Raw genomic sequence first — 14947 nt, forward strand, 5'->3', positions numbered from 1 at the left:
GAAACTGGGGCTCACGAGAGTTAAACGATCTCTCCAAGGTTACACAGCTAGTGCTTGGCTGGGCCAGGATGTGAACTGAAGCCACGCGGACTCCTGAGCCTACCCGCTTAACTGCTACTCCATGCTGCTCCCCATCCTGCCGCTCGACCAGTTCATCAAATGCAATGCTCCCAGAGCCTTCGACACCATCTGCCACTTTTTCTGCATTTGTCCACTACTTGGTTAACAAGATCAGTCTCTTAGATTCTCAAGCCAGGAACCTGAGGCTCACTCTGGACCTGCCCTTTCTTACTTTCTATCTTCACATCCAGTCCATTCTTTCTCTGAATTGGTGCTCTGAAGTGAGTTCCCCACTCCATTTCTTCTGTGACTGGCTCAGTTGAGAGGGTCACTCTCTTTCTCTGGGGCCATCAGAACAGCCACCACCTCCTCACTGCTTCCTTGTCTTTGACCTCTCCTACCTGCAATGTCATATGCACTCTGGCCAGCTCTCTCTTTCTCTCTCTTTCTCTTTTCTCTGTTTCTTTCTTTCTCTCTCTCTCTCTCTCTCTCTCTGTTTCTTACAGAGTCTCACGCTGTCACCCAGGCTGGAGTGCAGTGGTACAATCTAGGCTTGCTGCAATCTCCGCTTCCTGAGTTCAAGCAATTCTCATGTCTCAGCCTCTCAAGTAGCTGGGATTACAGGCACCTGTCACCATGCCCAGCTAATTTTTATTTTTATTTTTTTTTAAATTTTTAGTGGAGATGGGGTTTCACCATGTTGGCCAGGCTGGTCTTGAACTCCTGACCTCAGATGATCCACCCACCTTGGCCTCCCAAAGTGCTGGGATTACAGGCGTGAGCTACTGCGCCTAGCCCCAGCTCACCTTTCTAAGCCCAAGCTTGCATCATATCACTCCCTTGGTTAAAAACCTCTGAAAGCCACTCATTGCTTCCTGCAAACAGCTCCTTCCTGAGCACGGCACCTGAGGGCCTCTGCAGTCTGTCTCATTGACCTTGCCCATCTCAACTGTCATGTGCTCCAGCAACCTCAGACTCCCCAAAGCCTCCAAATGTCCAAGCTTTGTCTACCTCTGCCCCCTCTGCCCAGGTTTCCCCTTCTTCAGGGTCTAATTGAAAGCCTCCCTGAACCCAAAGGCAGAATGAAAGATTTCAATTCTGTGGGTAGGAAACTTACCATCTTGCTGAGGTCAATCCAGTGATCAATGACATACTGACTTCTATGTTCATTTACTTATTAATTTTGTTTTTATTAACACTTTTACTCTGTGGTGGACACTACCCCAAGTACCTTCCACAGACTCATTTAGTCATCATAAGTACCCCATGAGGGAATCCGGTTTATAGATGAGGAAGGCACAGCACATGGAAGTTAGATAACTCATCCAGAATCACAGGACTAGCAAAGGTGGAGCTGAGATTCTAACTGAGGAGCCAGTCTGGCTCCAAAGTGCACTCTCTCGATGGCTCTGCAATATTGCCTCACATTGGATGTGTTGACTGTAAGATCCACGGATGCTCAGAGAGGAGACCAGAGCCTCAGAGGAGGCTGTGGGATCTGCACGGAGTTCTCATGCCCCTGCCTGGGCCTCCGGGTGACAGCTCCCTGAGGGAGCCTATGTTGGCCACACACTCTCATCTCAAGGTCTTCTCTCCAGCCCCATGGTGTCCCCCGGCTCCAGCCTCAGGAGGGAAGAGTCTGAGGGTGGATAAGAATGAAAAGAGGCACTTGGAAAGCTGAGGCAGGAGAATCGTTTGAACCCAGGAGGCAGAGGTTGCAGTGAGCCGAGATCACGGCACTGCACTCCAGCCTGGGTGACAAGAGTGAAACTTCATCTCAAAAAACAAAAAAGGATGAGGAGAGGGATACACCACAGGGCGGCCACACTACGGAGAATGGGAGGGCGGGATGGGGTTACATTCCTCCTTCTGCCCTGCCCATGGAGCCTTGGAAGACTATTGGCCATCCCTTCTCCTGGGAAGGAGGCAGGGGGCTCCTCAGGTAAGGGCAGAGCACAGGCTGAGGAGAAGTTCGGCTCTAGGCCTCAGGGGAGAGGACAAGAGAGAAGAGGAGGGTCGAGCAGCCCAGCTCACCAGGTTGCAGGCCAGAGAGGACAGGGGGCTGAATAAAGGTGCACTTGTCTGTTGTCTGCCTTAGAGTCCCAGCTCTCAGTCAGTAACCCAGGAGTCCTAATGAGTCTCAGCTTCTGTGATCAGGGCTGCTGCTCCTCCAGCCATGCAGGTCCCTCTCCCTGCTTCACATAAATTTCATTAGTCTTGATTTTTCTTTTTTTCAATATAGGGTCTCACTCTGTTGCCCAGGCTGAAGTGCCATGGTGTGACTGTAGCTCACGGCAACCTTGATCTTTTGGTTTCATGCGATCCTCCTGCCTCAGCCTCCTGAGTAGCTGGGACCACAGGCGGGCCCTGCCATGTTTGGATAATTTTTAAAGCATATTTTGTAGAGACAGGATCTCCCTATGCTGCCCAGGCTGGTCTCGAACTCTTAGGCTCAGGCGATCTTCCCGCCTCAGCCTCCCAAAGTGCTGAGATTGCAGGTGTGAGCCACTGTGCCCAGCCTTGATTTTTTTTTTTTTAAGTGGAAACTTAATCTTTCTCCTGAAGATTCTCAGAGACTAACGATGAAAGATTTTCATCGCAAACTTACTACCCGTTATTAACAAGTAAAGCCTATCCTCCTGACACATGGTTGGTGTCAGTCTGGCATTAGGTCACCCTTCTTGTCCTGCCTCTCCCAACAATGGAAGTGGAATTCAGGTGTGGACACTTGCTGTGTTGAAGGAAAGATGTGGAATAGCCAAATCACCGCATGACTCAGTCTCTACTACAAAAACCCTCTAAAAGGCTCAATCATGTTACAAAGACATTCGTCCACATGCATGTCAGGACCCTTGGAGCTATTCTACCCTGAAGACTAGAGCGGAGGAACTCAAGGTGAAGAATTCAGTGGACATTTCCCATTGAAGGATCATCAGCAATAAAAAGGAAGAGCCTCTGAAAAACTAACAGGAGTCATTTGAAAAGTATGATGCTATTTTAAAAAAATCTATCTGTAACATCATTTCTTGAACATATTGCAAGAAAAAAAGCTATGCTTTCAGTGTGAAGATAGATGGGAGGTGGTACGGGGGAAAAGAAACAGCATTTCTTGACAATCTTTTGTGAGCGAGGTTGCATGCTACGTCTCTTCCTCATTTTATCTCAGCTACTCTCCCAAATAACCCTGTGAGATGTATTATTTCCCCCATTTTACAGATCGGGAAACTCAGGGGAAACCTCGTTCTGGACTATTTTGTCTCATTTTCTGCATATAACTCTGGAAAAACAGCTTATTCCCAGCTAGTACGAAGTTTCTCTAATTCATATTCCCTGGCAATTTGAAATAGAAGCAAAGCTGCCCATTGAATGATTTTCTACTTCAAAAAACACACTGTTTTTGTTAGAGTTTCAGTTGTATTAATTCCTCAGCATGCAAAGACAGTAAGTGGCCTAAAAGTACAGGTCAGGTGCATTCAGCCATGTCGTCAGACCTGCTAAGCACAGGTTCTGTGGCTCCTGCATTAGCACCAGTTGGTTAGCTAGGCTGAGCTGAGTCTGTGGACTGAAAGGTAAGAAGGCTCACCTGCCTGCAGGAAACACCCTGGGCTGAAGATTTTTCACTCACTTGGGTTGCTCCCAAAGTGGTTCAGATTAATAAGGTTTGCCTACACCTTGTCCCTCTGATATAAAATAAGGTTGCTGATATAATACCACAAAGTATGATGCAGGAAGGTAGACTTAGAAATTGTTTTGTCTAGGGGCTGGGTGCGATGGCTCATGCCTGTAACCTCAGCACCTTGGGAGGCTGAGGTGGACGGATCACTTGAGGTCCAGGGGTTGGAGACCAACCTGGCCAACATGGTGAAACCCTGTCTCTACTAAAAATACAAAAAAAAAAAAAAAATAGCTGGGCATAGTGGCAGGCAACTGTAATCCCACCTACTTGGGAAGCTGAGGCAGGAGCATTGTTTAAGCCCAGGAGGTGGAGGTTGCAGTGAGCTGAGATCGTGCCACCGCACTCCAGCCTGGGTGGCAGAGTGAGACTCAATCTCAAAAATAAAAAATAAATTGTTTTGTCTGGGGATGCCAAAAAGTGGCAGGAATGCTATCATTCTTCTTGCCTCCTCAGCAGACATCAGTAATCCACTGCAGCATACTCTTTCCTGGATATGCCTCGACACACTTCTCAGCATAGTGCCCCTGGCAGCCATGACCAATTGATCCCCTCATGCCATCCGTCTTCCCACCCAAGTTGGAAGTGAGGCTGTGGCCACCTGGCAGATGTCAGGGGGGTTGATGGGCAAAGGAATCTAGAATAGTTTTAGATCCTCTAGTCTCAGGGGCTGTGTTTGTTCATATACAATTTTGGCTTACATTACAATCCTGCTATCCACTAGGGTCTGGGTGAGATGGGGTGAGGGAGCCAAAGGCAGGCCACTAAGCAAGCTCATTCTGTAACTCCAGGTCTACCACTCACGTAAGAAACGTAACCCTGACAAGTGTTTCAGGCGAATACAATTTTTATCTGAAATATGCTCCAAATCCTGGGGTGGTGGGGAGTGCCTTTTGCAAAGTGAATCATCACTATGGGAATCTGGCAACACGCTGTTTGTCTTCCAGCCATGGAGACAGCCAGACCTCACTGGGGAAGGAACAGGGAACTGTGGGACTTGAGACCACACTACCCAAGCTGGGATCTTAAATGATTCTCCATCTGTATCAATGGAATCTTTCTTTTGTGCTGGTGTTTCTCAGTCTTCACGACTACTTCTCGGAGGGAAGAAGGATAGTAAGGGTGTCCCCATTCATTGGGAAAAAGCGGTGTTCTGAGAGGTCACACCACTCTCCCGGAGGCCCACAGCTAGGAATAAATAGCAGAGCCGCCTCTGCTTTCAACCAGGAGGGACCAGAGGGAGCCAGGAGGAAAAACAGTGCCACCCTGACAGCCTTCCACAGCATCTCCAGCTTAGAGGATGTACTAACCGGGAGGGATTGCTTCCTCGACCCTGCCCTGCAGCTATGCCAGGGCTTCTGACTCCCAGCCCAGTGCTCTGTCCTCCAACCTACACTGCTTTTTCCTGTCCCATTATTGGGCCTTAACCTGGGTTCACGTCTAGAATAAGAATAAGGACTAATATTTATTGAGACTTATTATGTCCCAGCATGAGAGCCTGACAGCTTCATGTGAATTAACTCATTAAATCCTCCCAACCACTCTGTGAGGTAGGAACTATCACTATCCCCATCTTCGGAGGAGACTGACGCATGAGGCCCCACAGCTAGTGGAAGGGCTGGGATGGGAACCTGGCATTCTGACTCCAGGGGCCATGCTCTGAACCACAGACATCGCCTCCTTGGGCCGCCTCCTCATCACTATATTTGACAGTCATTTACTGAGCACCTACTACATGCCAGGTTCTGTGAATGCAAGCACACAGCACCTGTCCTTAAAACTCAACTCCTGCTTAAAGACTTGCCAAGAACGTGCCAAGTCACAGTTCAGTCCTCTCCTCTTCCTCCTTTCCCCAGCCCCCCGACAGCAAACAGAGATCAGCTGAATATACAGCCTGTGCACAACCACTGTCAAACTCGATTCTCATCCAGGCTGTCAGTTTCTTAAAGAAAAACACCATCTCTGGCCTCCCACAGAGCCCTGCCCTCAGGGGCCCTTGATAAATATTTACTGTTGCAGCTGACCCAGACCCCAGGGGAAGAAGACCCAGTTACAAAGCACAAAGGAACCCGCGTGCTCATTATTCAGACCCTCCCAAGCGCAATGGGTGTCCCTCTGCGTAACTTCCCCATTTGTGTCTGGAGTGCAATTTTTCTCACGCTCAGTGGGCAGGTTTTGGCCACTGGAGCATGTGGTATTGCCCCTGCCCAAGGGCCCATGGTTCCAGGTGAGGCCAAGCCACCTGCCTGGGCCACACCCACTTTTGCCTTCTCTGGGGCCCTGGGGAGTAGGGGGTGGGTGGGTCTTGCCACCTGTTCCCCTGTGCCTTTTCCTCTTGTCTATGTGGTCTGGATCTTGGGCCGAGTCCCTTGATGGTATGACTAGCCAGTAACTCTTCTGGTGGTCGGGCATGAGAGAGGCTCCCGCAACACTGTCATCATGCTTTGAGAGTTGCCCCCACACCACATACAGCAGGTGTTTGGGCTCATGCCTATGATATGTGCGTTGTCTGGCATTAGCTCAGGTACAGCCAGCCAATGGGCAACAACGGAGGAGAGACCCGAGGGTCATCTCATCTGGTGGCTTCCAAACAGTTTTATAGCAGAACCTGCACCTAAAACGGAGGCAGTACTGAGCATTTGCAGGCACGAGTTCAAAAGCTTCCCTCATTCAGACTTTCCTTACACCCTCTCCCTCCTCCCACTGCCTGTCCCTCACAGCAGTCTTGATCACCAGGGAACAGGGTCTGTAAACATTGCACTTTCCCCTTTGACATGTCCCACAGACATTTCTCCAGCCTCTGCTTGAATTCTGCCAGCGACAGGGAACTCACTCTACTCCCCAGGTTTCCTATTGCACTCTCGCATAGCTCTTCTGTTAGGAATGTTTCCTTAGGTGGAGTCAACAGCTGCCCACCTCTGTCCTGCTCATGACAGTCCTTCAAATGTGCAAAGGTGGCTTTCCTGCCTCACTTTAGCACTGTCTCTTCAGGGCCATGGTTTCCCAGCTGGTGTGAGCCAGGTAGCTCCCTCTCTGTCCTAAGACTATTTCCCTAGCCCTGGCTAGAGGTTTGCTGGAAACACTTCTGAGCACACGCCCTCTGGATGGTGAGTTTGGGCTGCCGTCATCAGAGCAGAGGGAGGACAGCCCAGCTACCTGCAGGCTCCAGCGCTCCTGGGGAGGGACTGGCAGGAACCCAGTGGATTCCAAGGGACTCACACCTAGATTCTCGGCTCTGTGCTGTTTCCAGGTACATGTGCATGGAAATACAGTCTCAGAGCTGCCAGAGCTCAGCTGCCCCTGCCCCTCCCATCCCTCTCCTTCCCCTTGTTGAAATCCAGCCTAGGCCCCACGACTGCCAAACGCGACAGTACTCACCGGTCCCGTGTTGCTCACATCCTGGGAATCTTTTTACTCCAAGAGCAGTCGGTACGTCCAGACCTACAGGGGACAGAAACTCACTATCAAAAGCAGGGCAGAGCAATTGGGTGTCCATCTCTTTTCCAGCAGGATGGAGTCAATGGGGGACTGGGATGGAGGTGGGGAAGATGAATGAAAAGGAAATGGTGAGGACTGAGCCGCTCATTAAACCAACCTCAAAATCTCTGGGCTTTGTGGTGATTCTGAGAAAGAAAAAAAGAAAAAAAGAAAAAAAAGACCCCAGCCCTGGATGAGTCAGCAGCTTGTGGAGAAGCAGGCTTTCTAGAAGAGCGAAGTGAAAGGCAAAATCGGCGGGTGAAGGGGTGCGGGAGGCCTCTCTTTAACCTCACTCAGAGCCTCCTTGAGTCTTCCTGGCAGCGGCCCTTCATGGTTGCATTTTGGTGAGGGCGAAGGGGGAAAGCTCTGTGCTCAGGCCTCAAGTCGAAAAGATACTGCAGTCCTTAAAACAAAAGCCCCCAAAGCGTATTTATATCCTGGGAGACTCCTGCCAAGCGAACCCCGTGTGCTTTGAAAATTCCTCGGGAGAGCTGTAGCTGGAAGAAAAAGGCATGTGCCCGGTTCTGAGGATGTGTTCACAGCACGGCAAGTTGGGGCCTGAGCCCTAGAGGTTTAAGCACACAGGGCAGAGGCCACCACATGTGCACGGAGCAGCCACTGAGCCAGGGAGCTGCCGCAGAGGGCACACCATTCTCACTCCCCACACCCAGCCCGTCTTGAAAGCCAAACTTGTTTTTTCTTGTTTCCCTGAGAATTCTGAGGTGGGCAGAGCTTTATCTTTCCATCCATTCCTGTTTTCAAAGGAGAACCTTTTGGCTGGGGGAAAGAAAACTTTCAGGTGGCAGATTCTGTTGACTGAGTACTTACCATGCGCCAGGTCCCTCACACACCTGATCTGGGGTATTGCTATTCAACCGTGCAATCGCACTGGCTGGGAGCTTGCTGCACACGCAGAGTCCCAGGCCCCACCAAGCCCTATGGTCTGAGAGCAGCCTGCATTTTAACAAGACCTTCAGGTGACTCCTGGGCAGGTTAAAGTCTGCAAAGTGCTGGTGTATCATTCTCTTAATCATGGAAGGAAGGAAGTTGCAGCCCATTCTCCACGTGGGGAAACCAGCTCCAAAAGTGACAACTTGGCCTCCATGACTGTGGACCTGGTGAGTGGTCGGGCTAATCCAAAGCCACGTTCATATGGTTCCAGAGCCTGTGTTCCTTTCCACTGCACTATCTGGGGGAAGGAGTAGTCAGACCTGGCTTTGTGGGAGTGGCTAAGGGAGGGGTCCTAGCCACCGGTGTTGGGTGACTGGAGTCCTGGAGGTGAGTGGTGGCCTCGGGGTATCGGGCAGAGCACTCAGGGAAGGAGACAGTGAATACTGGCCACAGGCTTCCCTCCTCCTCAGTTTTGTCAAAGGCCAGCAAAATTCCCCAGCTGAAAGTTCTGGGCCTCCTTCCTGCAGGGGAATTCAAGCTTCTGCAGTTAATCCCAGTGATTAATTTACTTTGATTCCAAGAAGTTGAGGGCTTTTGTCCACTGCCCTTTAGAACTAACCATCCGGCAGGAGGAGGCACCCCAGGAGATAAGCTAACCTGAGCATTCCAGGCACTGACCTGCGAGAACAATACTCTCCAGAATCCTTCATAGCTTAGAAAGAGCTTTTTATCCACCAGCGAATCAGCTCCTTACTTTTTAAGGGGCATGTCACCAGCCCTATTTTGCAGTTGGGAAAACAGAGAGGTTAACTGACTTTCCTGAGGTCACACAGTTATCAGACAGGCTGGGGTGACTATCCTTTGACTCTGAGTCCGGAGGTACAACCAGTGTAGTCTAGCTGCTCCTTAGGAGGAGGGGGCCATCACAGTGTAGATGTATGATACTCTAAATTAGCGTCTCCCAACTCCATATGCTCTTGCTCCATGCTGTTTGTAAGGTGAATTTACCAAATAGATTCACAGACCGAGAGGAAAACAGTCCACAACCCATGCAGGGTGCAGGACCAGTACTTTTTTCAATGTAAACTAGACAGCTGGCATTATCGACTTAATGAGTCATGTGTTATATTAGACATCATTCGTTCTACTGCACTTACTTCCATAAGACAGTTCAGCTAAGTTAAGATACACAGTGGAATGATGTCCACAAAATGTGGAAGTAGTACTAGCTCTTAGGCAAATGTTCTCAGCACATTCATGTTTTGCATCACCAAGTAACAGCATCTGGATGCAAAGATCCCTGACACAGCTGAGTGTAGTAAGCCATAGATGACTCCATGCTATCCATGACACCCGCTCACTCCATGTTCTTCCTCTTGGCTCAGTGTGGCCATGTGCTGTCTTAGAAGAGTTTATTGCTCACTTCTCCCTTATATTTGTGCAAAGGCCATGTTAGACCACTCCTGTCTGATAGTTTTTTTTTTTTTTTTTTTGAGATGAAGTCTCGCTCTGTCTCCAGGCTGTAGTGTAGTGGCGCGATCTTGGCTTACTGCAACCTCCGCCTCCCAGGTTCAAGCAATTCTCCTGCCTCAGCCTCCCGAGTAGCTAGTACTACAGGCATGCACTGCCATGCCCGGCTAATTTTTGTATTTTTAGAGAGATGGGGTTTCACCATGTTGACCAGGATGGTCTCGATCTCCGACTTCATGATCCGCTTGCCTCAGCCTCCCAAAGTACTGGAATTACAGGCATGAGCCACCGTGTCCGGCCCTCTCTGATATATTTTAGGAAAGCCTGCAACTGCTCTTATACCTGTAACTTCCGATGAAGATCTGTCCGCTCCTGCCTCCATAACTCGGTTGCCTCAAACCTTCTCTAGCCACTTGCCTTTAAGTTCCCCTTTTGGTTTGTAAAATATAGCCCTATTGTTACTCAGGTCCTAAAGTTACTAATGTATTTTTAATTCAAAATTTAGCACGTCATTTTAACTGTGCTATAATCATCACTAGGATTGTGGTTTGTTACAGAGTTGCATGAACTGAGTTGTGCGCTACACCCTTATTATCTCCCAAATCTCTGTGATTTTTGAATTTTTCAGAATGCAAGGATTTACAGAAATGCATATATCATTTAGTAGCAGAAATGCTTGCATAATGCAAGTTACATTATAGGTACCGATATGGTTAGGCTTTCTGTCCCCACCCAAATCTCATCTTGAATTGTAATCTCCACAATCCCCATGTGTCAAGGGAGAGACCAGGTGGAGGTAATTGAATCATGGGGGTGGTTTTCCCCAAGCTGTTCTCATGATAGTGAGTGAGTTCTCACGAGATCTGATGGTTTTATAAAGAGCTCTTCCCCCTTCGCTCGGCGCTTCTCCTTCCTGCCGCCTTGTGAAGACGGTGCCTTGCTTCCCCTTCCACCATGATTGTAAACTTCCTGAGGCCTCCCCAGCCATGCTGAACTGTGAGCCAATTAAACCTTCTTCCTTTATAAATGACTCAGTCTTAGGCAGTTCTTTATAGCAGTGTGAAAATGGACTGATACAGGTACTAATGTCAATATAGAACTTAAATATATTATATATAGCTATTAAACATTGAACATGTTAATATTTAGTATTGAGTATATTAAATATCTAACTAACAATAATTCATTGGGTATCCATATATATCTGATTCTGTGCTATGCACCAGATAGACATAAATAAAACCCGGTCCCTACTGTTAAGAAACTCGTGGCATAAAAAAGGAGAAAGACAAATAACAGACCAAGTGGGAGAAGGTACAATGTATAAAGAAGGGGTGTAAGACAGGGGCAGCTAACAGACTCCTCACCTGGGTCAGGACAAAGATCATGCTCCCCACCCCACGGCTTCTGCAGCCCTGCGAGGCTGGCGCCTGCTCATCTCTCCCCACTTCCCTCCCCTCCCCCATCCCCCCACTGTGTTCCTGGCTCACTGGCAGCTTCTCCTTTCTTGAACCCATCATGCTCCACAGCCACATAGCTAGCCATGCTAGTCCCTCTCTCAAATGATCTGCCTCACTCTTCCCCTAATTAATTAACGCCACCTTCCCCTGCAGGATTGAGGGAGGTGATACATATAAAGGGCTTAGAAGAGTGTGAGCAGGTGTTAGCTGTTCTTGTTATTGACAATACCTGTTATTATCCTTGACTAGGCAGAAACTGGAGTACACGGAGCAGAGTGACTTGGCTGGGGCTGCACAGTGAATTATTCTCAGAGCTGGGGACTCCCACTTACTCAGTTCTGTTTTCTCCCTTTATCCTTGAGCCCAGTGCTGCACCATCACCCCACTAGACCCCACTAGATCCTAAGCAGCATGGTGGAAGGAGCGCTAGTCTTGCAGGGCCGAGTCTGGTCCCACTTCTCACACACGTGTTCTGTGTCCTTATGCCAATCAGTTCTCTTCCGGGACCTTGGTTTCCTTCTCAGCTGGGCAGGACTCTAACCAGAGCTGGCTCCTTGGGTTGTGGAGGGGAATCCAAGGCCACAGTGCATGCCGAGTGGAGCTTACGGTTCCTGCACTTGGAAGGCAGCGGCTCTCATTAGGAGTTAACCTGAATTGGGCTGGGCACGGTGGCTCACGCCTGTAATCCCAGCACTTTGGGAGACCGAGGCGGGCAGATTACCTGAGGTCAGGAGTTTGAGACCAGCCTGGCCAACATGGTGAAACCCCATCTCTACTAAAAAATAAAAAAAATAAAAAAAAATTAGCTAGGCACAGTGGCAAGCACCTGTAAGTCCCAGCTACTCGGGAAGCTGAGGCAGGAGAATGGCGTGAACCCAGGAGGCGGAGCTTGCAGTGAGCCGAGGTTGCACCACTGTACTCCAGCCCAGGCAATGGAGTGAGACTCTGTCTCAAAAAAAAAAAAAAAAAAAAACAGCCGGGCGTGGTGGCACACACCTGTAATCCCAGCTACTCAGGAGGCTGAGGCAGGAGAATTGCTTGAGCCTGGGAGACGAAGGCTGCAGTGAGCTGAGATTGTACCACTGCACTCCAGCCTAGCTGACCGAGTGAGATTCTGTCTCAAAAAAAAAAGAAAAGGAAAAAAAAATGAATTAACCTGAATCATAGGGCTTTTTAGTGCCCTCCGAGCTCCACGTGCACACACGTTTCCAACCTTCCTGGCTCAGGACTCCTTTTGCCAGAAATTACTGGTCATATAGAGAAAATCACAATAAGGAAAAAGAAGCCAGTGGCGTTTTCCCCATGAGTCCCCACATATTCCCTTTTGGCCTAGTTTGAGCCTGTTGGACTGCCAGGCACCAGAAGGGGGAGAACCAGGGAAACGACTTTAACGGCCTGTGGAAGAGAAGTGCCCTCCCCGAGGGTCATTCCCTCTTACGAAGTTTATCCCATTCCACTTCTTATTCAGCAAACATTTAGCAGATGAGTAAGAAGCTCCAGGTCTAGTAAAAAGGCCATGATGTCCTAAGGTGATAGCATCAAACTGAGGGAAAGGCATGAATGCAGCCAGGGAGCATACGGGAGGGAGAAGCCAGCCCTGGCTGGAGCCATCCCAGACCGGAAATAAGAGCAAGGTCAAGCTCAAAAAGGGTGGAAAGCTATAAGCGACTTCTGTGGAGCCCAAGCTTGGCCCTCACTCCACAAGCCGGAAGTACAGTCTTCAGTGACCTGTCTTTGTTCCAGGCAATATTTCACCTTGGTCCCTAACAATAGCCTTTCATTCAGAAGGGCAGAAAATGCTGGTCATATGGAATAAAATGCATATGTCATTTGCTCATCTGCAAAATTGCTCACATAACAGCTACCACTTCCGGAGCACATGCTCTGTGCCAGGAGGCTCTGGGCTGGGTCTTAAGCCTTATCTCCCTTTTTCACAGCAACTGTGAAGTGCAGGCATTTGCGTACCCATTCTACAGATGGTAAACCTGAACCTGCGAGATTAAAAATGTTGCCCAGAGTCATAAGAGTAGAAAGTTCAACATGGAGGTTTGAACTCAGGCCTGACTGAATCATCATTCCATTTCTTCCCCACAATGCCTCTTCAACATTGGCTATGTAACTGGAGTTGCGGAAAACTGGGCCATCTCTTTCTCCAGCCACAACCTAACTTCAACTGAGATTCCCCAAGAGGACAGAAGAGCCTGTGTTCCCAACTGCCCTGGGGTGTGTAGACACAGCTTGACATCTTGGACGTTTATGAGAAGACGGAATTCAACTCTAGAATTGACCCGTATTTGTTTCAAAATATTTCTCCCTCCAAGTTGTCAAGTACAATTTGACAACTGACACTCTAGGAAGATGTATGTGTCCAGCATTGGGAAGGGCAGCATTTTTTTTTTTTTTTCTTCTGTTTGTGACAGTGTCACTTGCCAAGGGCAGCATCTATTTTGCTCACTGATGTCTCTTCATTCTTTCAACAACTCTTTATGGGGCTTTGACTAGGGGCCAGGCTATGGGGAGATTAGGTGAACCCTGGCCTTAGAGTCAGGCTAGAGATAAAGACTTCAATGACATTATTGTGCTAACTGAAGCACTGTGCAATGTGGCAAGATTGCATAGAGAGGCACAGGAGGATACAGCAGATTGCAGCGAGACCTGGAGGACAGGCAGCGCACACCAGGCAGGGAGAGGAAGAAAAGCTGAACGAGCAGCGAAGGGCACGTGTGGGCTGTGGCGGGAGGGACACGGTGGACCCCAGAGACTGGCAGCTGCCAGAGTGGCTGGAGCCGAGAAGGCCAGATAAAGAGCAGAGCCAGATCTTGCCAGGGTTTGGAGCCCTTTCAAGAAGTTCTGTCTTTACCTGCGAGTGATGGGAAGTCGCTGAAGAGTTGGATTCTGTGTCTGTGGTTCCCGGAACATGGTGGCCCTCAAAAGTATTTATAAGATGGAAGGATGTGTCCTTTTCAACTCTGGGCCCCTTTCAGATCCCCCAGCAATCTGAGAAGCCCCACCAGGTACCCCGCGATCTTTAGAAGGGCAACCATAGGGCGATCTGATTCGTTTAGGGAAAAATTCTCCCAGGTACCTGACCTGCGCCTCCTTCTGCCAGGCCTCAGGGAACTCTGGCTCCAACACGGCTGCTGGCAGGTGTGAGGGGGATGAATACACCTTTGATTACGGCTCCTGTTTCTGAGAGAAAGACACAGCTCCCTTAAGATTGGGAGTCTATGAAAGCGAGCCCTCACAAAAGAGATATGAGTGAACTGGAAAACAGAAGCCCTCTGGGGTGGGTGGTGGTTTCCTTCTTTAAAATAAACAGTAAGGAGAAGATCAACCTGGGGGAACCAGGTTCTTCATAATCCCTAAAAGGCAGGAAGCAAAGGCAAGTGTCAGAAAGTGGCTGAGGACACTGGTCTCCCAGAAAGCCGTGCCTGGTTAGGATCTGCAGACATCGTCTTTGACAAGGGGTGTGTCTGCCTCCCTGCTTGGTATGGAAACTCCACTCTGAGGAAAAATAATTTGAAACCACTTTCTTTAGCATTGGGAGACAGTATATTCTTGGTTAGAGACTGACAGACTCAGTTTAGAATGCAATTTCTACCACAGAAGAGCTTTGTGTCCAGAAACAAAATATTTGATCTTCTCTGAGCCTCAGTTTTGTCATCCATAAAATGGAATATGATGGAGACTAGATAATATTATGAAAGTGAGGTGCTGTGGTTTGAACCCAAGCCTGTCTGAATCAAATTGTTTCATTTTCCCCCCATACAGCCTCTTGAACTTGGGATATGTTCCCCACTCATGGCTCTCTGGTACATCTAGGTGCTTAAGAGACGCCGGTTTGGCTTCCCTGCTTTTACGTATCTCTTATTTCCTGGCCATGTTTAGCAAAAATCTGAGTATTCAAGAGGTATGA

General features: G+C 48.9%; 1 protein-coding gene across 5 annotated transcripts in view; it reads right to left on the reverse strand.

The window, feature by feature from the left end:
- The window catches only part of LOC105468504 (zinc fingers and homeoboxes 2), a 196238-nt gene that overhangs the window by 103639 nt on the left and 77652 nt on the right, over window positions 1-14947 (reverse strand). For 4 of the 5 annotated variants that reach the window (XM_011718727.3, XM_071067873.1, XM_071067871.1 and 1 more), the window contains exon 2: window positions 7112-7174. The exons of the other annotated variant lie outside the window; for it this stretch is intronic. The gene's annotated coding sequence lies outside the window, so the exon portion shown is untranslated. The remainder of the gene's footprint in view (window positions 1-7111; window positions 7175-14947) is intronic. 5 annotated transcript variants of the gene reach the window in all.

This window comes from Macaca nemestrina, chromosome 8, assembly GCF_043159975.1.
Source record: "Macaca nemestrina isolate mMacNem1 chromosome 8, mMacNem.hap1, whole genome shotgun sequence".
NCBI lineage: Eukaryota > Metazoa > Chordata > Mammalia > Primates > Cercopithecidae > Macaca > Macaca nemestrina.